At 34.7% G+C, this 26,379-nt stretch overlaps 1 protein-coding gene across 30 annotated transcripts in view; it reads right to left on the reverse strand.

Moving 5' to 3' along the window:
• Positions 1-26,379, reverse strand: part of PTPRD (protein tyrosine phosphatase receptor type D) — a 1,149,749-nt gene that overhangs the window by 285,204 nt on the left and 838,166 nt on the right.

A 26,379-nucleotide genomic window follows, 5' to 3' on the forward strand; every position in this document is an offset into this window, starting at 1 on the left:
TACTAACATATTGCATTGTTCAGCAACTTTCAAAGGTTGAAATTCCTGTTGTGATTTCCTGCACATATCTGAATTATGCCTAATACAAAACCAGAAATCTGGCACTGAATAAAGGGCTGAGATCTCAATTCAATCCATCTAATTTATTACAATGTGTAATTGGATATGATACACTGGTAGAACTACAGCTCAAGTACCTCACTTAATAAAACAGTGTTTTATCCTTGTCCAAATATGCCACACTAACAGAAATTAAGGAATATAAAAATATTTTTCTTCCTCCATCAGGAAATACTAGAGATATCCCTAAGCAGCCTGACATTGGCACTAAAATAACGTGACATGCAATTATACTTTCTAAAGGATCTGCAACACGTAAGCTTTGTTAAGTTTGATTCTACCACCTTCATTACCACACAAGTGGCTTCCAAAGATGAAAACCAAGAGGGCAGAGAAAAAAGTATACTAATTATTATTCCACTAAATAGATCTTACAGCTTTGTGGGTGGTTTAAAGAGCCCATTTTCAGTACAGAGAAATGCTCAAAAGAATTACTCAAGGAAGAAAAGACATGAACAGCTGGTAGAAATCTACACTACGTTACAAATCTCTTTTGTAAAACTATCTTTTGAATCAGCTACTGCTATCAAAAAATACAAGTCTAAGAAATCTTCATAGGCAAAATGCTAAAGGCACCAGCTCTCCCCTTTCATCGCTACCATCTTCATGCCAGCATTTCAAATGACAGCAAAGTCCATGAGACACCAGTCCTGTCGGACTCAATTTGTGTCTGTGCAAGCGTATCAGAGCCAACTGCTGTGTAATGATTCCAATACTATCACAAAGATGGAGATGCATGAAATGTACTTCCAAGGAAGAGGTGATTTTTATTTTGCTTTTTCTGGAATGCAGGAGTTACAGGGGAGCCCTGAACTATCTCTACAGGCAGCTCACTTAAGAACAAAACTATCTTTTCATTAGTACACAACCATACTTGCTGATGTGTGAAGGTGAACAGAGAAATATAGTGGGTACTAAGTACTCCCTTACTCTTTTCAGGGAGGAAGAAGAGAGGTAACCATACTGATAATTAATAAGGGGAGCAGAGAAGTGGTAAAAAGTGGTGACCACTTGTTTTACACAGCAGTTTTTTAATTGGGGCACATTGTTTTCATTTCAAGCACTCGCATCAAAATATTAAATGTAGTAGCTAACAGGAAAAATATTACTGCTGTCTGCTTGGGGAAAGAAGGAATTTAAAAAATTTTATGATCCTCATACGTGAATATGCAGTTATCCTCTATAACCTGTCTGCAAATGAAGGGATGTATCACAAAACCTGGCAAAGAAAAGAATAAAATAGAGCTTTTTTTTTTTTTTTTGGTTTGGTGTTTTTGTTTTGGTTTTTTTGGGTTTTTTTTTGCGAAATCTCATTCTAAATGCACATACAGCCACTTGGGAATACTGCACTCTGTGTCTGCTTTGAAGGTAATATTCATTAGCACTCAGGTCATAAAATGAAAGCCCTCAATATTCCCTTTCTTTCGTATTTCTGAGATTCAGGGCTTTAGCTAACCTGATGAAAACACCAAAGTTTCCACGACACCCTTTGCTTGTTATTTGTTCTCCCTTTTTACCTGCTTAGGTCTTTGAGCAAACTTCCAGTATTCTCGCTCAGGAAAACATAAGCACTAGAATAAAACTAGTGGTTGAGTCGCTTTTCTTTCAAGTTGAAGATACGCTGTTAATGGAAGCATGCAGGTGATGGGCTAGTAACATGAAGAGAAGCAAGCCAAGGGACTGTCAGGTACTGTCAAGGTTCTCAAAAAAAGTCTTCCTTTGCTTTACTCAAAAGGATAAAAAAATCTTCACACCCTACCACTGACAACTCAACCAACAATGATATCATATCATGTGGTATGTAGGTCTGTACTTGGCTTATCTGTGAAAACTAACATGAAGACTCAATTCCTTTAAAGGACTAAATGAAATTACCAAGACAACTATCAGCTTCCACATCAAGCCACCTTAGTAGTTCCAAAGTAAAAACCTCATCTAAAGCATTATTTATTCTTAAAATTAAATTAGGTTCCTTTCCTTTTCTGTTTCCTTCTGATGATGGTTCATTACATCCTGACTGTGGTATCAAAGATAGTGAAAACACAAACAGTATTTACAGCACCAGGTTACACTAGCCTTGTCATCAGAGGACCAATACTTTCCTTGCAGAATTAATCCTGGGTAGGTACTCTCTTAGAAACCCCTGCTACAACATTCACGCTGCACCAGGGCAGAAAGATGGGACTTCCCCTCGGCAAACGATCACAATAACTACAGAGGTCAGCAGCTCTTTGGAAAAAAAATCTCTTTATGAAGCTTTAATAAAAGCTGTTATTATTTTAGGTTAAGCGCCGTATAGCTGCTGTATTAAATAATCAAAAATTACTCTTCCAGTATCTCTATTGGAAATTACCCTCTCAATATCTTTAAAAGAGCTATCCATGAAACTAGATAATACATCTAACAATAACACTGTACTAATACATCTAACAGTAACACTGTAAGTAAGAGTACAGATTTTCCCTGATTAGTGATATCTATTAATAGGATCAGTTAAAGCACAGGTGTGCAGCTCTCCATAGTGTTCAATGCAGAGACAAAAAAGAAGTCTTCTCAGCAGGATCACTGCAGATGATAGTACCCAGGCACAGGCATGTGCAACAATTATCCTAAAAAGGATCAACCGGGTGAATGAAACATCTGAACACTGAAATGCTTCCCTGCAGTCTGTTTACTTTAGCAAAAATAATCTTTTAGGTACTGTCACGCTACTCACAAGATGGCTCCTGTTCCAAGACAGTTATAGGAAATGCACACCTGGAGGCAAATTTTAGAAACAAAAAAAAAAAAAAAAGAAAACACTGATTTTTTTTTTTTTTTAATCACCTTGTTTTCTCATGCATGAATGTGCATTTAAATGCTTGCTAACACAGATATTCAGCTCAGCAGGGAAGATTTGTCAGAAAAGACTTGAACATGGACAAAAAAGAACTCATAACACATGTAAGGAGCCCCACTGACAAAAATACGGAAGCCAACAGTAACTTACAAGTTTGAAAGAAAGAGATTATTAAGGTATGAGAGCTCATTTGTGCTACAAACAGGATTTCTGGCTCAACTTTTCCAAAGTTTTAAATTGTGTAGAGATATGATTTTAGTTCATGGTCATCTCTGGTTTGTCTCAAGGACTTCCCATAGAAACTGCCTATATTTCTCCATAGGAAAGTAACTGGATACACCTTGTATTAAGAAACCCACCAAAAATGATGTTTCTCTAAGAAAACATGGAAACAAAGATTAAAACAGAAGACTGTGCTGAAATTCTGTTTCTACGCTTCATTCATCACATCCACAATCCTGAAGTATGCCCATCTCAAAGCCACATATTTCTAATACCATGGAAATGGAAGACAAGAAATACAAATAAATGAATTTAAAATATTCCTAGAACTAGTGATGTAAAGGGTGCAAATACTTCCTGTATTTGCATATCAATCATGACCCCTCCTTAAAAAAGAAGGAAAAAAAAAATTCATGGAAAAATCTTGTCTGCAGAAACTAACTGACAGCTGTCTCATTACTAGAAAGAACAGAAAACAATGCATAAAATTAATTCTCATAAGCTCTTTAATCAAAATCAATTCAGAAATACTGCTCGGTAAAACAATGTCTTTTAAAGAGAATTAAATTTCTTTTCCAAAGCAATAAGGGCAACTGGCACAATCAGAAGTTCCACATTTTACTTGATCTTTTATTGATTGAACATGATAAATGTTTTCGTAATTGACCTGCTGGAAAAGTTATGTGTTTCATTATGCTTTTATTCTTAAAAATCCAAAATACAAACACATGATTAAGGAAATTTGAAGGACAGCTGTGGTGAGTGTTCAAAAGTTTAGTCTTATCACTCTCTGGATAACAATTCACCCAAATGCTTGTCTATCCTTGCTGAATTTCTCTGTTAGAATTACTCCAAGATGAGAGAGCACCCATCCTAAAACAGTACGTTTCTGATGTCATGCAAGTGTTCCAACTACATCACTATAAAAGCAGAAATTGTTTGCAGAGCTAGGTGGAATTTTGATTCTACATTGTAATTCTATTTTATACTTCAACCAAGATTTCTCTGTTACCATGAAAAACAGAGTAGTTTTTTGGTAACTGAAGAAATAGATTAAATTGTTTAGTGAATAAATAAATGACAGAAAGGTACCTTGAAATCACATCACTAGGATGTTTTTCTTGTATAGAAAGTTGTTTAAAGGTTTCTGGTTTTTTGCTTACAAAAAGACTTATGTTCATATGGAATCTTAAACCATGCAGAGAAAACCTTGCCTAGCCTAATGTTTATACTTCTGTTCCATTCTAAATCATTAATCAAAATACCAATTATAAGCTGATAGGTGTCTCAATGCTCATCAACTTCTGCCATCTCACTCACTTCTGCAGATCATAGGAACTTTTCTTATGCAGAACATGATGCAGAAACAAATCATTAGTACATTGCCTAACTTCTTAACTTTGTGCCTCCAAACAATGGCTAAAGAAAAAAACTTTGCGCTGGCAATGGCTGAACTAACTGCTGAGATGGAAATAGTCTTGCTAGATGAGAAAAGCATACTATGTTATCTGTCTATGGACATTAAACCTATATATCATTGAAAATCTATGGAAATAATTTAAACCATGTTACAGATATTAAGCAGACAAATGAAACATCTTCCCCTAAAACTGACTTCTTGCCTGAATTAACACAAATTCTGACAATACCCCAGTCTTGACTCCTGTAAATTACTTGCATACATTAACCCTGAAATATTCCAACTCTGACTTTGCCCATTTGCACAATTAAAGAAAGCTAACTCTATTCTGACACTTGCTAAAATAAAAATCAATAGACCTACAAAAAAAAAAAAACCAAACAAAATACAAAAAACAAACAAACAAAAACCCAAAACAAAAACTCGAAACCAAGTAAATAAAAAATAAAGGAAGAAATAACACTTTCTTCAGCCACAGAAGAGAAAGAAGGTGAAATCCATACTAAGGTGTCTAGAATCACCAGGTCACTCACTAATGGTGTCCTCAATATTGGGCAAGTCCTATCTTTACTGATGATTTGGATGAGGGTGTCGAATACACTCTTAATAAATTCACAGACAGCACCAAGCAGGGTGTGATTGTCGACTGCTGATCTGCTGAGGGCAGGAAGGCTCTGCAGAGGGATCTGCACAGGCTGGATCATGGCCAAGGCCAGTGGTGTGAGGTACAACAAGGCCAGGGCTGGTCCTGCCCTTGGGTCACAGCAACCCCAGGCAGTGCCACAGGCTGGGGCAGAGTGGCTGCAGAGCTGCCCACAGGAAAAGGCCCTGGGGGTGCTGGTGACAGCAGCTGAGCATGAGCCAGCAGTGCCCAGGGGGCCAAGAGGGCCAATGGCACCTGGCCTGTGCCAGCAACAGCGTGGCCAGCAGGAGCAGGGCAGGGATTGTCCCCTGTACTCAGCACCGGTGAGGGCACATCTCAAATCCTGTGTTCAGGTCTGTGCCATTCACTACAAGAAGGTCATAGAGGTGCTGAAGTGTGTCCAGAGAAGGGCACCAGAGTTGGGGAAGGGTCTGGAATACAAGTCCTACTAGGAGCAGCTGAGGGAGATGGAGGTGTTTAGCCTGAAGAAAAAAAGGAGGCTCAGGGCAGACCATACTGCTCTCTAAAACTGCCTGACAGGAGGGTGCAGCTCTTCTCAACACATCAAGAATAAACTGTCTTGAGTTGTGCAATGGGAGGTTTGAATGGATAACATGAAAATTTTTTTCACTGAACAGTGAAGGATTGCAACTAAGGACTAAGGATTGCAACAGTCTTCCTTGGGAAGTTGGTTGAGTTGCCAGCCCAGGAGATACTCAAAAGACATGGAAACATAGTGATTAGGGACATGGATGGACTTAGTGTTACATTAACAGTTGGACTCAATCTCAAATGTCTTTTCCAACATTGCTGGAATAAGTTGTTCTGGATCCTATGATTATATTAATTGTTTCCTCTGAAATCTGGTTTAAGAACAATACAATGACTGTGTTTATGCAAAAACCTTTATAGACTGATTTTTGTCTTGTTTGCCTCAAAACAACAAAAAGTGAAAGAACATATCATTAGTACTAGGGTATTTACCATACACAGTTTGTTAATCTTTGACTGTCTGTTACATTACTTGAACAACACTGGAACTGTGCAGCTACCACCTCTTAGAATAGGCTAAATCTATGAGCATGTGAACCACATACAAAAACATTCTTAGAGCCACTGTGCCATATACCACATACTCATCAGACACTCCCAAGAAATGGGTCTCCAAAACCAGCTTTCCAGCACATGCTCCCAGCAGTCTAACAAAAAAGCACAACTACCAAGAACAGCCAGATTTACCTTGAGCAGCTGAGTTTTGAGACCACAGTGGTGGCATCTGTCTGTGCCTTGCTTCTTTACAGAGCTAAGTATGTGGATGACCTTGCAATAAGAATGATTCTACAGCTAGCTCCACTACTACGCACATGACACAGAGATGTCAATATTGCTTATATCTAAACAGCCATCTTATTTTCAGGAGAATTTTGCCCTTCCTGTGTTTTTTTTCAGCAGGGATATTGCAAAAAATTCAGGTTATTCTTCATCTTTAGGATCGGGCATGGTTGAAGCATACCAAGTATTGCAGATACTAAGATAAAACTAGAAATATATTTGCAAGTTTGGAGCTAAGAAATCAAATACAACTTCAGTATTACAATGCTTTTTTTTTTTCTCTATTCTCTGCAATTTCTTTTTTAATGGCTTTTCTTTTTCTTTTTCACTTAATGGTTTTGTTTCAAAACTATCCAATATACTTGTAGGCTAATCAGATTGAAGCATGACTGACTGAGACATTGAATTTGCAGTACACACAGGACAGCAATCCAGCTGCAGCTAGTTTAGCCTGACTGCACTTTATTATAATGTTGCTGATGGCAATACAATTGTATTATAGGAAGAGATGGAGAGCTGAAATGGTTATTTTTCAAAAGTAGTTGGCATTATAAAATTATTTGGTAATAAAAGATAAAAACTTCCTGAAGCAATAGAAGCACTATGCATTTGCCATACTAAGATATGGCATAATCATGCATGGTTGTTTACAGGTCTTCTACAGGAGAAAAGATGACAACTACAAAGTGTCATTGTAATATAATGCATGTTTTACTGCAGTCAGAAAAAAAGTAAAAATAATGTTATAAACTCTGAGAGAAAGAGAGTTAAAAGGCAAACTACAGATATTTTTTTGCTGAAATTTCCTTATTAAGGAAAGTACTAAGTGAATTGGTATACTTTTAGACACCAAACAAATGTCATAATATTGACAAACCAGTTTGATACCAAATAAAATTATGAAATCATCTAGCAGACAGCATGATTCATAGCATGTTTTTCTTTACAGACCTCATTAACTACTATAGACTTATCTGTAACAAGATGAAATGAGTGGCTTAGTAGGGCCACTTGATGTAGCACTTCAGGTGCTTCATAAAACCTCTCCCTCAATCCCCTTCAAATGGGAAGTGAGAAGCAGAAAGTTTAATCCTCTTGTATTTGATCTGTTGAAAGCCAACTGAGATCAACAAAAGATTTCCTCTGTGAAACCTATTACTAAACATTAAACAACCAGAGACTGTATAAAGCATTGACCAGTACATATGCACTCCTTTCTCATTTTTGACTTCAAGATTTTCTCGGCATTTTGATGGTGCAGCTCCTATACCCAGAGCTTTCATTCACATTGTTTTGCCCAGGGAACTTGGCACTCATATGTCTTAGCTACAAGAACCTGACAACAACAAAAAAAATCCCTCTTAGGCCTGTGGTTCATCCTCTTACAACTCTGTTACAGTGTATTAGAATAGATTAAAATGCATTATGTATTTTCCATATATTCTTCACTGGATTTATGTTCTCAGGAAACATTTCAGCAAGCATGTTTCAAATCTAAGTCCTGCCACAGCTTCCCATGCACTCATCCTTTTTGGGTTGATGATATTAATGAAAAACTAACTGTGAGTTCATTCTCACAAATATGCTGGCCTTTGCAACAAGCTGTTAATTGCATACTGACATTGTGTAACCTCCACCTTCTTCTGCAGCATCTTTTTGTCAGTTCTCAGCAACAAAGCGAGAGTCTGAGCTACCACCCAAATGAACATTATTTTCAAAAAGGTTATGAGAAAAAAAAAAAAATCTGAATCCTACTGCATACAGCTGTGGAAAGATCTCTGCAACTTATACACCATATATACCAATACCATATTGTGGTGAGGCAAGGACATGCCAAGATGTTATAGAGTGATGCCACATTTACCAAAAACTGTTTTTCTATGCATATACTGGAGCAGCTTCACCCTGCTAAAGAACTTCCTGCATACCACTGATTCATATATATGATTAGTTATCTCTCTCTCTGCTTATGACAGTTTCTGAAACACGCAATCTGTTGCCTCTTCTTTCATAAATGAGCAAGAAAAAATCAGAGAAAGAAATATTACAGTAGATTAAATTGGTGAAATAACCAACTGCAGTCACACTCATAGTTTGTCTTCTAAATGAACAGTAGAAAGTCATAAAAAAGAAACAGACTGAAGATATGAAGATATGACACAAAAGTAAGGTTATTATCCCAGTTATGTTTGTCACCTTTCATAAAAAATACATAGATGAGAAAACACAGAAGATGTTTACAGAAGATTACAGTTCCCTGTCATTCAGATTTTGAGTATCTTTCATAATCTGGGCATCAGAAATAATAAAAATACAGGTATAAACTAAAACAATACACTTAGCATCCAGTAAAGCAAATATTTAAGAATATACATAAGTACACACATAGATACAATTACAAAAAGTACTGATCTGCAGAGTTCATATTTGTATGAAAAGACAGAAGTAGACGAGAAAACCTCTCTGCCTTTCAGACCTGCCTTATACAAAGGCTTCCAGGACTTCTGCATTTTCCCTCTGCTTTCAGCTTTTTCATTTCCAGAATTTCTAGATGTAAAGTAATAATCAGTAAACATACTGCTATGAGATTCAAACTAAATAAAAAGTTTATCCTTCAGCTATACAATACTTCATATTTAGCCATGATGAAATTAAATTAATGAACTAATGAAAGTGGAGAACCAGTTTCATTACTAATCCAACCGAGAAAATATTGAGTCTAATGAAATATTAAAAAGTTCATATAGGTGGCTTTCAAAAAACATTTTAGAATTTTACCCTCATGTTCTGTATAAAATACCACAAACTGACATTACAGAAGCAGACAGTAATTTTAAACCTTTAGACAGTCACATTAAAGTATTCAAGACTTTTAAAGACTCGGCTTACATTAATTCTCTTTTTAGCACATGAAACAGAACTATTTATAATACTTGGAGGAAACTTGACATATAATCTTACTGTCCATTAGCACCATTATCATCCATGTTACCACAACATTGCTTCCCAAATACAAGCAGAAAGAGGTTTATGTCCTTCCCTCCCGAGAAAAATGTCACCCAGGTGACAGTCAAATTCCACATGAAACACAAGCTTGTGACTGCCAGTCTTTTATGGATATCCCAAGGCAGTACACATTAAACTATAAAGAGGGCTGTGGGAACTCAAGGCTCAAATATTCCTCTGGAATTCTATCTCACAGAGATAAAATCTCTAAAACAAATTTTAGAGAGTGCTGCAAATAACGATACGTTAAACAGTTTAAAAAAAAAATCTAATATAACCCAGAAAGTCAATTCCAGTTTTGGCTTTGTTTACTCACAATCATTAGTTTTGACTAAGACTCTGGCTAGATGAATGAAAACTTTTATTTTTTTTTTTTTAATGAGTGCATTCTGGTTATTTATACTAATAACAAAGCACTATTTTTCAATACATCTAAAGGCTAGAAGATAAGCCTAATGTTCTATTTGGAACACTGCAAGGCACTTGTGGGAGTTTCATCTTTCACAACAGAAATGCATGAGCAACTATTATAAACCTAGTAAAGTTTCTGCAGCATTTCTATTATAACTGATATGTCTCTAGGTGTGTGTCCTGTCCCAGGAGTATTGTTCTGGATTGATTAGCATCTTTATAATGAAATGCTCGATTACAGCTTTGAAACGGATAATTATAAAGAGAGGGTGTATTTTTCAGTTAGGGATTTTGTTTTGATTTTTTTTTTTAATTATCAGTGCATGAAAAGCAGCTGTAGAAGTTCTGACTGAACTGTTGCCTCTTTGGAAAGAAACTACATTTTGTTGCTCTCACTGTGCATAAGTTAAATTGAATTGCTAGTTATGACTGGTATGGGAGCTTTATTTTCAACTGGCAGGGTGTGCAGCCAGCTGTAACCAATTTTTCAGTATCTTGAAAAGCCTGGTTTGAAGTATACAGATCTGAATGACTTTGAGACCTTGTTGTTAGTAAACAGAAACATTTTTCAAAACATTTTACAATCCTACTTATTCAGTGTAAAAAAAAAAAAACAAACACAACTGTAAAGAAAGGTATGCATTATGGATGTTTTGCATAATTTTAACAGTGTATGTAAAAAGGCCATAAAAATGTAGGTGGCATGTCCAAGTTTGGGGTCATGTTTCAAGCTCTCTCTTATGTATAACATAATGTTAAAATCACCTTCTGACAAGAAAAGTGACTAATTTTTTATGAGCTTTAACAGCAAATGAGTGGGTAGGAAAAGTGCTTTTGACTTCAAGGGTTAGAAGTCAGGAGAAAAAACTATGAGTATTTCCTTTCCTTAATGCTCTGCATACTGCAGCAAGCTCTCAATTTTAAAACGGTTTTCTACTAAAGAAACTTACTCAGCTGTTGAGCTGATGTGCTAGTTTGAAAGGTTTGCTCACTGAAGGTGCTAGACGATATCTGAGAATTATAATTTTATTTTTTATAAATCAGAATAACAGAAACAATTTGATTAAGTAAGAAAATGCAGGGATGTATCCCAAGCATTCTCTAATGCCTTGATATCCAAAACCAGAATTCCTTAGTCCTCACCTCTGCATACAACAGATCTTCCACTGCTGCCATCACAAGGTTGACAATGCTTATTTCAACAGAAACAGGCAGGTCACAGGCTAAAGGACAAGCGGAGTAAAAAAGCAGGTGTGCTTTTATGCCTTAAACAAAATCTCAACTCCATAAAATGGTCTTGTTCAGGTACCTGTAGATGAGTCTGTCATGTCTTTTGAAGTCCACAGTATGCAGACTGTTACCTTACTTTTTCTTTTTTTTCATTTTTAAAAATATTTAGGCATAATCTTTAAGCCAGAATATAAGCAGCCACGATAAATTTATTTTGTCGTGTCACAACTACTGTACTACCACACAGACATTTCCACATGAAACAATTTTATTTGAAATGTTGTAATGGAAGACCCAAATTTCCAGACCAAACTCAAACTTCCACTAGTCTTTGTGTCAAAGACAACTTGAGATCTAGGACAAAGATGTGAACTTATTCATTAAGGTACTAAAAGTTACAAGTCATTTTGGAGGATGACTTGAATTTATCTACATAGAGTTCATTTTACATCTTATCTGTGGATTCAGGAATGTACTGAAAGGTATTGCTGTAATCCATTTGTTCCTATATTGCATGATCAACTTTTAAAATTTTTATCAGTTAAGTTGCCTTTATTTCTGTAGTTGAGATCTTGAACAAGCACATCTACATAACAGCCAAAGCAGACATCTGATTTGGCACTGAATCTGGTATCCAGTAACAGATAAATGCTAATTGAAATTCAAATTTTTCTCAAATTATTTCAAATAAATGTCCCACTACTTTCTTTTTTTCTAAGCATCTTCCAATCTTCCAGCAGGTAAAGAGAAGACTTCCTGGAGTTTCTAAAGAAATAAAAAAAATAAAAATCTTATGCTGGTACCCAAGCTTCATGCTTAAGATCAATATATATAATGTTAAGCCAGATCACTGCACAGAACTGACAGAAGAAAAAATGTGGAATTTCATTTAAAACTCATTAGAATTTAAAGAAAAGCATCATGATCAAACTGATTACAATAATTTCTGCAATTCTGACTCTCACATATAATTTATTGGTATTTTATATTATTACATATACACTTTATTACTATTTAAATGTCTTAAAAATTATATAATTTTTCAATATTCTGCTACTGTTTAATTACAGAAGTATAGTAGGAAAAAAATCTGCTGACTGTTCTTCATATTTTGTTTTCTCTTAAGTAGACTTCTAACACAGTAATCATTGCTGTCACCCTCAGTGCTTCCTACCTTTTCCTCACAGTGAAATCCAAGAAGACTGAGACACTGAAATCCCTCAGAAATTAGGCATATTTTAGAAAACAGAGACTGGAGCTCTGTGAATATATGTTGGAAGTAACATCTTTGTTATAGGGTAAAATATGAGCACATAGAAAGATGATGCTACTTTTCTGTACTAATATCCAATTGCACAAACATACAACTGTGTCTACTTCTATGCTCTCACTTTGAAGTTAGTTATGACTTACTAATGGATCACTTACAGTGAGTTATGACTTACTGATGGATCTGCAATCATGATCAAGCTCTGTATGATAAACAACTACTCTGAAAAGGGTTCTTTCCTGCCTCAGTATCACAGACACGATATTGAACCCTAATCCTAGCTGAATCCAAGACATTCCATATTCCACATAATTACAGAAAGGTCAGTAAACATTTAAACAAATATTCATACTAAAGCAGCTGAGGTAATTGGGCTGATCCCTCCACTGCCTCAAAGGATGGTTCTCTAATTTCTAAGTGATGTTTGCAGATCTTTATATTAATTAAAATAAAATGCTCACCTTTAAGCAATGGGGACATTCTACTATAGAGTACTAGAATACTAGTAAACTTCCTTTGAAAATGGATCTGTAAGAGAATTCTTACTTCCACATCCTGAAAACACTGGATATCCACTTTACAACAGGATGTCAGTCTTCACCACGCTTGTCTATACACAACACATCTGCAAGAAGCAGGAATTATCAGACTGCCTAATTTTCAGACTACTGACAAGAGAATCTATTTGAATTACTCCTTTCTTTTTTTTTTACCTGGAACTCTTTAAGACCTTTTATTAGGCAAAAAAAAAAAAAAAAAAAAAAAAAAAAAAATATATATATATATATATATATATATATATATATACGAGTAAGACTTTATCCTGTTACAGTGCACACACACACCAGTTCAATCACTCCTCTAATAAACTGCAAACTAAAAAGGAAGCTTTTTATTTTCTTCTTAAGGTGATTTCAGAATATCACTTCTGAGTCACAAACTAAATCACATTTTTTTGTAATTTGATCCAGGAGGATGTATGTGGTGAATCTGTATTTTTGCACAGAGATACATCTAGCTGCATAGGTATATTTCTACAGACATGCAGATATATTTTCTTATACATCCATAAATTATCAAAATGAAATTAAAAAAAAAAAAAAACTTCAGGGAAGGCACTTGTATCAAAGTCAAAACCTTTTACATCAATAGTCAGAATAAAATCACTGGTTTATTATTCAATTACTTGAAGTGTGAATGACAGACCATGATGCAATTTGCTCTGCTGACAGAGCTCACCTTTGTCTGAGAGAAACTATTTGCAGTTCACAATATTCACTTCCCAAGCCTGACATGGTAAAGAAAAAACAGATATAAAGCTAAATTTAAAAGACATATTACATGTCTTTCAAACAAAGAGAAGTGCAGTGGACTGAATCTGGTAAATACTACTTCTTACCCAATGCACCTGCTTTTGTTGGCAATTCTTTCTGAAGGATTCTCCAGAGTGCTTCCACTATGTTCTCTTTCAAAGAACCTAAACAGTCTGTTGAATTTTTATCAGCAGAAAGTGGCATGACAGCAGATGGGATATACAAAAGATTGAAATTATGTGTACATAAATCTGTATATTATTTATATATAACAATTATTCTGAAAATTTTATTGTAAAACTTTAAGGTGTATATGCAATTATTTCTTTTTTATATAATAGATAAATAAATTTTTAGGATAGTTAGTAAATTTTGAAATAGAAATTTTAAAATTAAAATAGAAATTAAAATAAAATAGAAATGTTGAGAAACTTCTACTTAATTATAGTTGTAATCCCAGTTTGTTCAACACCTAAAATCCTTCCGAATTGTTTTGTAACTTCTTCATACAGGTGAGTGTGAAAGCACATAGGTTCTCCAGTCAGTAAAAAAACTGCTTAGACAGGTTGTGTTTCTTAATAAATATTCTCTTTGCAACTAAACCAGGAACAAAATCCTTCGACAAAACCAGGTAAGTGACCCAAGGTCATGTAAATATCCTCTTCCTACCTGGAAAGAGGAAACGTTTGCTTAAGTTTAACTATATCAATTAGAGCTATTGTAAGAAATAGATATAATTATCCCTTGTATAAAAGTGAGAGAGAAGTCTCATTTGAAATGTCTGGTACGGCAGCAAAGTTCTACACTTCGTTCTGAATTTAGCTCATTATTTAGATCATGGATCTTGAACATTAGAGGTCTGTAAGAAGCAGAAATTCATTCTTAGTTCTAAACCAGCACAAAAATAAAGCAACCTAAAATCAGAACGTATTTCTAAATTTTGAAAAGGTTGTATGAATATAGAGAGTGTGAAGCAATACTCTGTAAAATCTGCAATCTGTAAAATTCCAAAGTCTGCTCCTTAAACTATGTAAAATTATGTTTTAGTGATACATTCTAAAATAATATCAAACTAATTCAAGTTATTAATAATTATAATAATTTAGAAAGAAAATAGTTAAATATCAGTATATCTTTATTAGAACAGAAATATAGATGTTAATACATTTGGACATTTCCCTGATTTTTTTATTTGATAAAGCAGTAATATTTCAGCAAAAATTAATTGGAGTAAACTACAATGCCTTGGAAATAAACTAGACTGTTATGAACAAGAGACTGTGAAGAACATAGAATCACTTAGAATTGGAAATCAGAAAACCAAAAGAAAGATGATCTCTTGATTTAGGAATTTCTTTTAATCTTGCTTTGATTATACTAGCATTAACAGTGAAAAGACTAAAATACCATCCTTGCTCACCAAAATCCAAGATCTTATCTATAGTCTAAAGAATACAAGTAGAAAAATTGTGAATGCAAATCCATTGAATAAGGCTATGCTCTAAAATGAAAGCATGGAATTCAGATGGCAGGCCAATTTAAATTACTTGTCCTGCAACTAACAAAAAAACATGTTTTATATACAATGCAGTCATTTAGCCCATATGTACTAGCACTACTCTTTGATACTGTAAAAGCCACACTATTTTTGAACTGATATTTTAAAAGATTTTCACAATTGGTGTCACAAAACAAATTAAATCCCCATATAGATAATTTTTAAATCATGTTTTGATAGTAAATTGCAAAAATTTCATTATAGTCACAGAAGTGAATTTTCAATTCATGCCATTTGTCTGCATCCCCTGACAATTTGATTATTTATCTTCTGTTGCCAACTTCTTTCATAAGCAGAAAGCAGATTCTTAATAAGCTGTTTGCTATTTCCTTATTTCAGAAAAGAAACAGTCAACATATAAACAAAGGTTAAAACCTGAACTAGCAGGTTTTGCTCATGGCAGCAAAAATTAACCATAAACATGAAACTCCTCTGTAAAAGTAGAAATTTCACCACAGTAAAACTGGCAAAAATAGCATGACAACAATGGATTGCTCCCAGTGATTTTAGCAGTGTCTGCCACGAGGTATTGCTAACTACCTGGTAAACAGTACAGGTAAGAGATTCCTGAAAAATCTCAGATTAAACATCTCAACACCGGAACAGTCTAAAAAGTAGTCTACTTGAACAGAACTAAAAAGCAAAATCAAGTACATGTTTGCTGGAAAACTAGGAAGAAAGTGGTCTGAAATCTAGGATTTGTTAACCTATCAATCACTCAAGCACAAAAACAAGGCTGAAAGTAAAATGTATTACGCATTCCAGTATTTTGCCAGCCAATCACAGCACAATCTTTTGAGATGGTTCACACAGCTGTCCCAGAGCAAACAGAGAGGTCTTTCATCTATATATTTTTACCATACAACATAATGATTTATAAATGTTAAAAGTTTAAAATTATTTGCCTTAGGTCAGTATTTTAGCCTAGTAAATAACTAGTTTCTTTGTTTTTCTCCTGCCTCCATAAAACAGAAGAGAACAGTGCTATCCCAGTAAACTTAAAAGGCTTTTTTGTAGTTTATAGCAAGTGTAAAGTCAACAGTTTAATGCCACTGTTAATCTTAACTGGCCATATGTAGTATCAATACTGTTTGCAAAAAATTAAGAAGTGGTATCTTGACATTCTCCTAATTTGTTTTCTCAGTTTTCACTTAACAAGTCAAAACATTTATTTGAAATTAGAAAGCTAAAGTAATAATCAAAATCAAACTGAAATAGTCAGTGGTGACAAATGATGTTTCTTCTCGCTTGAAGTGTGGATGACCTCAACTACCCTGTCTGGCAGAAATAAACTGCTTCAAAAGCAGGTCCACATAGTAAAAAAAATAGTAAACAATAAAATCCTTTTATTTCCAAACCAGTGGAGTTTTATGATAGAATTTATGTATTTGGTATTGGAAGATGAATAATGATGTACAGACGCTGAAAAATCTCTTTAAGATCAGGAACATTACAGTATTAGGTCTGGTAGATTTCATTTACAAAGCTAAGAAACAGAAAGTAATACATGTAAAGTTGCAAATCAATGGTAGAAGAGCAAAATCAAGATGCTTCGCAACTGGTCCTACTGCTAATCACAATTTCAGTCAACATTCATATGCCACTGCAGTATTTCATATCCCAAACAGTTTTAGATGTTTTCAAGTGTTTTTTATCCCCCTCATTGTGAATTTCTGAGAACATACACACATGTAGAGTCTGCATTTGGAAACACAAATTGAGTATCTCAAGTTAATGAAAGACTCATTTTGATTGCAAAACCACTAAACTGTTTCAGACGTTATCTAACACATCAACTATTGAAATTTAAAAGCAAGAGTATTTCCGTTAATTTTAGAAGTTTTGATGCCATAAAGTTCAAAGAACCAAATATGATGAATGTATTTCAGCAGATTTAGAAACATGAAACTTGGTCTTCCTTTTAAAAGACAAATATTCTTTATTCCAATTATTGTATTTATTATTTATTCATGTTATTTATTTTAATGTTGTTAATGCCAGGGCCACTTGACAAGGTTCTAAAACCACAGACCTTTTTTCTGAATCCTGTCATGCTTGAAAAGTATGTATGCTTCTCCCATACGGTTTTAGTCTGCATGTTTCATTCCCTTCAGTTTGTACTCATCATTCCCATTTCTATTGTGATTCTTTAGACAACTTTAGGGTTATTTATATCAAAGTATGCACTGATAAAATACAAAGCTTAAAGGTACTTGTCCTAACCAATGTCATTAGTCTTATAATCCATGTCAGATTATTTAATTCCTCATTCAGAATATGCTTTCCTTAAACTTTCATTATATTTAGAAGCAGGCAAACAAGGACACAGAAAATTACTGCCTTTTCAGAGATGTAAAACTAAAGTTTGAATACTACGTCTACAGAGAGAAGCAGTAAATTGCTGGTAGACAGAATAGCGGATAATTGTTGCTAGCTTCTAAAATGAGTTAAAAGGATGATTAAGGTGAGAACTACATGAATTGTGAGAATGACTTTTTGTTTATTGTCAGTGAAAAAGGTCAGCTTCTGTCTACATAGAAGGATAACCTCTTACTCACTTCACTCTTAACTTCAAACAACTGGTTCTTCTGACTAGGGAGAGCATTTTCAAACTACTATAGCAACGCCTCATGCTGGTCCTGAGACCCATGCGAATTTTCTGAAAATACTGTGGAAAAAAAGCATTACCATGGACAATCAAGTATCTTACCACTCTCAGATTCAAACATGTGGCATCTTTAAGTACATATGCACTTCTATATATCTATCTATTTATCTACATACCTTGTAAAATAAAAGTGTATAACCTGGTTCCTAAACATTTGCTTCTTCAGATTATGCTATGCTTTAATGACTAACTCTCTGAAAATTAAGTAACACTAGATGACTGACCCTGCAACATCTAAGAATTCTTCCTCAACTACAGCAGAAAAGTAGTAGGAAATGAGTTTACAGGAATCAGAAATCAAATAAACTAATTATATAAAAAAAAAAAAAAGTCAAACAACAAATCAACTTATTCAGAGGTTATATAAGTTCACACAACAGAATATTAAAAATGCCCAGAATACAAAGTCAAAGAGTAATTGTTGAAATATTTAATTGTACCTAAGGGTGGAGTTTTTACTGTTCTATGTGCCTAATAATGAGTATTTAAGGCATTAAAAACTTCTAAATTCCTAGTTGCTTATACCTGAAGCCATGTAGGTATGAAAGACTGTAAGTCACTCCAGAATGCATCAGGAGTGCATAATTAGAATTGCAATAGTTCCTTTAATATCACACCAGCTTAGCAACAGAAGCTCTGTCAGCATTCCTCCCGCTTCAGCCCATACAGCCAACATCCATGTTCTCTGTATTTCTTTTGACTACTGCTACAGTGGGATCCACTTCTACACTTGGTGACCAGCTAAGAAAAACAAATGCTTACAAGGGCTGAAAAAAACCCAAACCGTAAGGTCTCAGAAATACTTGAAATACTGCTCTTCAAATACCACCAGTTCCAGAGAAAACAGAGGTATTCAGATGACCACGTGCCAAAGATTTCTGTTATTGACAAATAAATGAAGCAGGTGGCTCTTGCAGTCATAAATGTGAAGAGGACGCTTCACCTAGAGCCTATCCTCTTAGATGCAGCTAAAAATCTCAGAATGCCTAGTAAGAACACAGAAAACAAGAACTAGAAACTACTGTATTAATTTTTTTTTATTTCTAAAAAGCATAAATCTGTGATAGTATTGATAATTAGTACAAATTCAATATTTTCTGGATAAAATATTCAGATAATCTCAGGACAACTGGTTCAGGTGCTTAGGATAGCAAGCTTCCCTCCCACAACCCCCCCCCCAGCACTTTAACAATAAACAAAGCAAACTGAACCAAAACCAAAACCAACCAAAAAACCAAACAAACACACAAAAAAAAAGAAACAAAAGCAAAAACAAAAACCACAAAAAACCACCACCACCAACAACAAAAACGAATCCCCACCAAAACAAAACACCACCACCACAACAACAAAACAACACAAAACAAAACAAAATTAAAAAAAAAAAAATTCCAACAAACTGTACTATGTAAAGCCAAGGCAGCAAGTAAATCAAAATATAAAACACTGTCTGCTCTTTGGCTCTCAGTACAGTATCTGCTAGTGCTGAATAAGCTTGAAAGAGTTAAATGACCAAAGAAAAATTCATCTAGATCCAAGAGGAAGTATTCTGTAAATAGCAATAAAACCCAATATGTAATGTCATAATTTCTCAATTCTCTGGTGTATACAATTCATGTTTTCTTTATAAAACCCTTATCTGGTTGACCTTCTTTATTAAAATTTCTGTAGTAATATGATTTTAAAAGTTATGATTTAAAAGTTCTAATTTTAGTAATAATCAAAAATCCCACATAACATTAAGATAACACTAAGTACACTGATTGAATGAAGAGTAAAAAAAAGGTATCTTTAGCCACAAGTATTCACAGCTGCCAAAAACTAATATAGATGTGGCAGCATATAAACTGTGAAATGCCAGTAAACTGTGTCAATTATTCTGGTATGTTTGCTTATTGCTGCTTCAGGATATCACTGAACAGATCTTTTTGGTAAGCTCTGTCCATATACCCAGCTGAAATGCCTTCTGGGAATTACTAATTTGTGAATGATTTCTTCTTTGTCCAACTAGTTATATCTACTAACCAAATGCAATTAATCTGGACATTATAATGTGTTTGCTTTTTGTTTTATGAAGTAATTTAATGCAATTTTAAAGCCATTTGCAAAACTATTTTATTCACATAAAAAGGTATAATTAAAATATATGTATCAGCAGTCTCAACATTTAGACACATTTTAGGACTAGTGGAACTCTGGTACAATTAAATGAATATGTAACTCCCAGGCATGCTCTTATTTTGAAAGTAAATGTGAGAACACTTACTTGCAAAGGAAAGAGATGCATCCTATCCTAGGTGAGATAAAATTCAGAGATTATTTTCCAGTGTTTGTCTGGAACTAGATTTACAAGTTATTATGATCTACATGATATCTACCTGAATATAACATGCAGATCTATCAACCACAACACCTTTTTGTGCGAGTAGAAGCAGTGGGGAGAAGATAATTCTAATTAGAATGAAAAGAAGATGCAGATTACAATGGATTTGGGGGGGCGGGTGAAAGAAAAGAATACTGAAGAAATAATAAAATAAAATAATTAAGCATGACTATCAAAACATTGTTCTCAAAAAGTAGATAAAACATTGTTCTCGTATGCCACTTGCATAATGATACCAAGGAGCATGTTAGCATTATCCAAGTAATACAGAAGGTAGTACTACTTTGATCAAATGAACAACAGTATATTCTTTGAACTTGGTCACATTACACAGGGAGGAACTGCTTTGAATTGATACAGGTTACTTCAATTTTAACTCTCTCCAAATTTATATTTGTAGGTGACAAATAACCCCAAATTAAACAGCTGAAAAATAATAAATTCAAGAAAACATAGTTAATATAACTTAGAATGTATTAAAAGCTGTTTCATGCTGTGATGTAACACTTGACTTCCTCATGGGAATCTTTCACCTTCTAGAAATTACCTCGTATTAATACTTGGCAAAATTATTGAAATAGCTTCGTCTGATTTGTACATAGTACAAAGTATGGCATTCCAAGTAGCATTTCAGTGTCCAGACAGTAGCACCTATGTCAGGTATACATTTCTTTAATAAACAAAATCCGATCTTGACAGAATTACATTGCATAATCCATATTCCACCATACATTCAATGGTTAATTAGGTCATTGTCTATAAATGTTACTGTATACGACTGGAAACCTAAAATTACTCCATCTGGAAGTAATCTTTTTGTTTGAACAGGCAACCCTTAAAAAGTTATTTCAAATGATAGTGTTCCAGGCATAAGCAGAGAGTCTGGATAGCTTGAGGGCACCCCAACCATTTTTGCTGACTGCCTCATCCTTGCATCTAAAATTATTACATGACTGAATTGCATAGTTTCACCTTGCAGGGAGAGCAATTAGTTTTCCTATTCCTCTCCCACTGAAGACAGAAAATCGGCCTCCCACACTTCAGATAAGTACACGTCGCAGAGCAAATTTTTCCCATGCTCATTTAAACAATAATAGCTCAACTACATTTAATTGTAGATATCCTTTAACCATGCTAAACCATCCCTTTTCTAAAGCCAATGTAAGGAGAACTGCAGGTAGGAGAAATAAAGTAGGAAGAAATAGAAGTGCAAAACACTTATTTTCACTTTTGACATTATTGCTATTCTTCTTCAACAATGAAAAATTCTATTCAGTCCATGTATTTAACATCACCTAGTATCATGAGAGATATGTCTGCAGGATTTTTAATTATCATTCATCATATATCCTGATACTTTCTCAATAGAAGTGTTGAACAATGCATTAGTGACAAATTCCCAAGACTGTGCCCCTTCAGCCCTTGGAATTTAACTCCTCTCACATTACAGTATTTATTGAATTTCCAAGCCAAACGGTGTTCTGCTCCATAAAATTCTGACAAGTGGACTCTGCCAAGCTAATAACGGCCTCATTCTGCTGAAATAAACTTATTTCACTGCGGCAAACAAAATGACATGACCTGGAAAGGTTATTTTTAACTGAGTAACGACCCAATACAAACCAAGTCTCTCTCACTAGATCCTGAAAACTGCTAAGACAAATTTCTTAAATATAAATATGTCCTAACACCAATTCACTTATGTGTTGCTCTCACTGTACACGACTGCGGCAAGATTTTTTTTAAGGTCTGTGATGTTTGATTTTCTTAAACAGTAGCTCAGTAAACTTATTAAACAATGCCTGGTGAGAGTGGAGTGACCTAGCAAGTGCAAAACTCATGCTAGGATGCTGCGTCCTCCTATGTTCCTTTACCCTCTGCCATTTTATGATTTTTATGTGTTTATCTGACAAATTCTATTAGACCCGCCCTCACATATAACACATCTGAGAAGTATGAAATTAAAATTCAGAAGGATTTCTTTCTCCCTGATTAATTTTATACTAATTTTTACATTGCCATTAGGGAGATGTGGAAAATAAACAATTAGGGACTAATTTGGCCTTTTGGACAGGCTGTATCTTCTTCTACATGTAAATCAGGTTCTTCGCAATGGCCATTCATGTTCTGTATGTTAGTGTTATTCATGAACTGCCCTTTTCAAGCTGCCTATATTCTTCTATTAATACAATATATTTTCTGCAGACAGAATCCACAGACTAACCATCAGTTTCAGGTCAGATCTGTATCAAGTTTCAAATTACAGGAGACCATGAGAGAACCTTTTTAATAACTGGAATTTAGTACAAACATGCTGCACCCTGCTAGGTATACCTTTGCTAATGAAAGGGACAATCCTCGACAGCACACAGCCAGACTCCAGCAGTTTGCTAAAGCACAGTTAGAACACCTACTGAAAATAGAAGGATCAGAATAATGATCACTCATAAAAATCATGAGTTTCAGAGAACAGATGAAAAATGCAAAAACCCCCAAACCCAAGGGAGAAACCACAAAAGTGAAAGAAGGAACACTACCTTTTTGGGTAGGGCCTGTAGTCTATCAACAGCAATGGCAAAAGCTTAAGAATTTTAAAATAGTGTCTTCAATCACTTAACAATAAGCTAGCAAAATGCAAATAGCTAGCTTAAATAAATGTAAATTATCTTACTTCTGTTTTTTTTTTTTTTTTGAGGGTGGGGTTGTTCTCACAAATGCATTATCATGCAAAACACAGAACAACTAAAAAGTTTCTCAACAGTCATGATATTGCTAATCTAACAATCCAAGTTAATTCTGATACTAACAATCCTGATTATTTACCCTAGCCATAAAGCAGGTTACTACTACCCTGGGCTGCTTTAGAAGGAAAGCTGCCAGGTGGTGAAGTGATGTGATTCTTCCCAACTTCTCAGTGATAGGCTTTATACCTGTGAGTCATCTGAGAATGGAAGATACAAATAAATTAATATACTTGGATTTTTTCTAGGACTTTCCACATATCAGAGACTGTGTGACCTATGAGCTTAGTAATACTTGTATCTGACATTGTGTTAACTTATTCTTAGCTATTTAATTTTGCAATGTTCTGTTTCTCTTTAGAATGTCTAGCTCTCAGATTCAAGTAGGCAAGCTTTATTTCTCCCTTTAGGTACATCCTTTTTGCATGTGAGTGGCTAAAAAGTGAATAAAATTTTAACATTTAAAAAGTTAGCCCTAACAAAGAAGACCAGGTATAATTTTAGCTAATACACAACACTGCAATCATCCATTTGCAAAACAGACGCCCCAGTATGATATTTCTATGAAACAGTTTCCTTTTTGTTTGTTATCCTGCAGCACAAACTGCCATAGTCCTTTCTGATGCTGATTTGAAGTATATCGGAGAGCACTTACTTACCTCAATTTATCTATCACAAGATGAGTATAAGAAAGGCAAGAGGATATTATTTACTACTTGACTGATTAACTTACCCAGACTTCCTCCAGAGTCTGATTTTACTAATCACCTGTGTCTACCACACCTATTTTTGTCAGTTGCAGAAGACTGAGAAAAGGTGGCCAAATAATATTTGATATTAAATACTATACATTTTAATTGTAAAGTCACCTGCAGATTGGCTGAAGTTGGAAGCGACCTCTAGAAGTCATTTGGTCCATTTTGGTTGGATCCAGCAGGGCCACCTGGAGAGACATCCCAGGACCATGACCCTGGCCAGCCTGCCTCAATGGCCGGTAATACACATCCTAAAAAACATGTTTTCTCATGTTCAGATAGAATTTATTGTTCCACTTCATGGACCATGACAGAATGGTAGATATGGGTATAAGAGGATCACTGGTGACAATTACCCACTGCTCTGTGACTGGACACTACTGAAAACAGCTGACCCTGTTTTCTTTACACCCTCCCATTAGGTATTTGTACACATGGACAAGATCCCTCAAGCCTTCTCTTTACCAGGATAGCCAGCCCAGCTCTCAGCCTTCCTTGCTGAGGAGTTGGCTGTTCTCTAGACTGTTTCCAGCATGTCCACATCTTTCTTGTCCTGGGGAACTCAGAAATGCACACAGTGCTCCAGCTGTGGCCTTGCAAATCCTGCCAGTCACAGGTGGCTGTACAGCAGAATGCTGCTTCAGTAGAGGAACTCACAAGCACCAAACTGCCTTACAGTCTGAAAAGCTATCTTAGAAAGTTTCTAAGACTGTTATGTCTGGTACTCATGGTTCAGAGACACCTTTCCATACTACAAAGACAAAGAGGAGTCATTTTAAGGCCATGAAGAGAAACAATACAGTTCAAAGCCCCAGAAGGTCCATTAGAAAGAACAGCAAGAATGATTTACAAATGATTCACTAAGAGATACTTACTTTAATTTTTTTTGCATTTTGGGAACAATTTTGCATTCTTAAATACAGGCCAAGTGATAAAACAGTAACAAGTTTATAAAAATTATTTTGAAATGTGCTTATTATAGATACTGAAATTTTTTGCAGTGCAGAAGCATTTGAAGCAGAACTCATGAAATATTTAAAGTCAACCTTGTGACAGAACTCATATTTATACAGTATACCCTTGAGAGCTTTTTACAGGTGCTTAAAAACAAAAAGGTTGGCAGAACCTTTATCTTCTTATTCAACTAATCTCCATATAATGATAACTGAGATTAACTGAGATTTATTTACATTGTGTATATTTCCCTACAGATAGGTGTCTCTGTAGCAGCAAACATACTACCTATGTTCTTTTTATTTTGAAAGCATTGTTGTTTTAAATGTGTTTGTAGAATACTATTTCTATTTTTTTAACAGTCAAAAACTATAGAAGGCTTTCATTTGCTTGCAAGACAACAATTGAAACAGGGAACATGGCTTGGTTTCAGTGTCAATGAAACGTACTAATCAAATGTTGTTCCTCAAGAACAAAGCAAACAGGTTATTATTTACAAAATTCCAGTTTGATAGTTATGAAAACTTCTTGATACTTTATTGGAATTTAATGGATGACCCAAAATGAGGGCAGTTTCTCAAAAAAGAGACCAGGGAGTAACCAGCATACATTTTGGGTTGGTTTTGTTTGTTTGTTTTTTAATGCCATGCCCTCTGAACAGTTGATATCTAACAAATCACATTAATTCTTCTGAAGCGTGTCTTTAATGAAGTTATATTTAATGCAAAAGTATTTGAACTATGCAAAAATACCAACACATTCTGTATAATGGCAAGTGATTCCATGGCCTATTATAAATTATCCTTCCCCAAGTACTCTTCATTTAAATTATAATCATGATTTCTTTAATAAAATTAAATTAATAGAAGCTATCTGCTGTGTAATTGCTAACTAGACTCATTTAAAACAAACTGGATACTGAGTCATTCAGGTATACTTATCTGTAAAATCCTTTATGTTCATAAAATTTACTATAAATTGCTACTATAATAAAGCATATTGTTCAAAAAATAGTAGAAAATTGAAATGCAGAGATGACTGAACAGTCTTTTCATACTAGCTGCATGTCTTATTCAGAGATTCCAAAAGATAAGGCTAAATATCGGTGTGAAAATTCACATCAACTGACCAAAATAACAAAAAAAATGTAACAAAAAAAATGTTTCTTACAAACACCGAACAATCAGATAAAAAGCAACATATGGATTTTTTTCTCACAATTAAAACTAAATGCATGAAGGAAAAAATTAGATGCAATCAAATCAAGCCAGAATGCCGTAATAATGTTGTCGCTGGATGCATGGAGAAAGATCCCATGCCATTGGGGGAGTGTATGTATAATTTACAGACACTATAGCAAAAAATTTAAACAGTATGTTTGATTCATACAGACAAAGAAAGAAGTAGCATAAAACAACATATCAAAAGATGCTTGTACGTGGTAAGATCCCAGTAACATTTCACATACATCTCTTGGTTCAGTAACAAAAATAAGCACGTAAATTAGCCGTCAG

The sequence above is a fragment of the Taeniopygia guttata genome, chromosome Z (assembly GCF_048771995.1).
Source record: "Taeniopygia guttata chromosome Z, bTaeGut7.mat, whole genome shotgun sequence".
In the NCBI taxonomy this organism is placed as follows: domain Eukaryota; kingdom Metazoa; phylum Chordata; class Aves; order Passeriformes; family Estrildidae; genus Taeniopygia; species Taeniopygia guttata.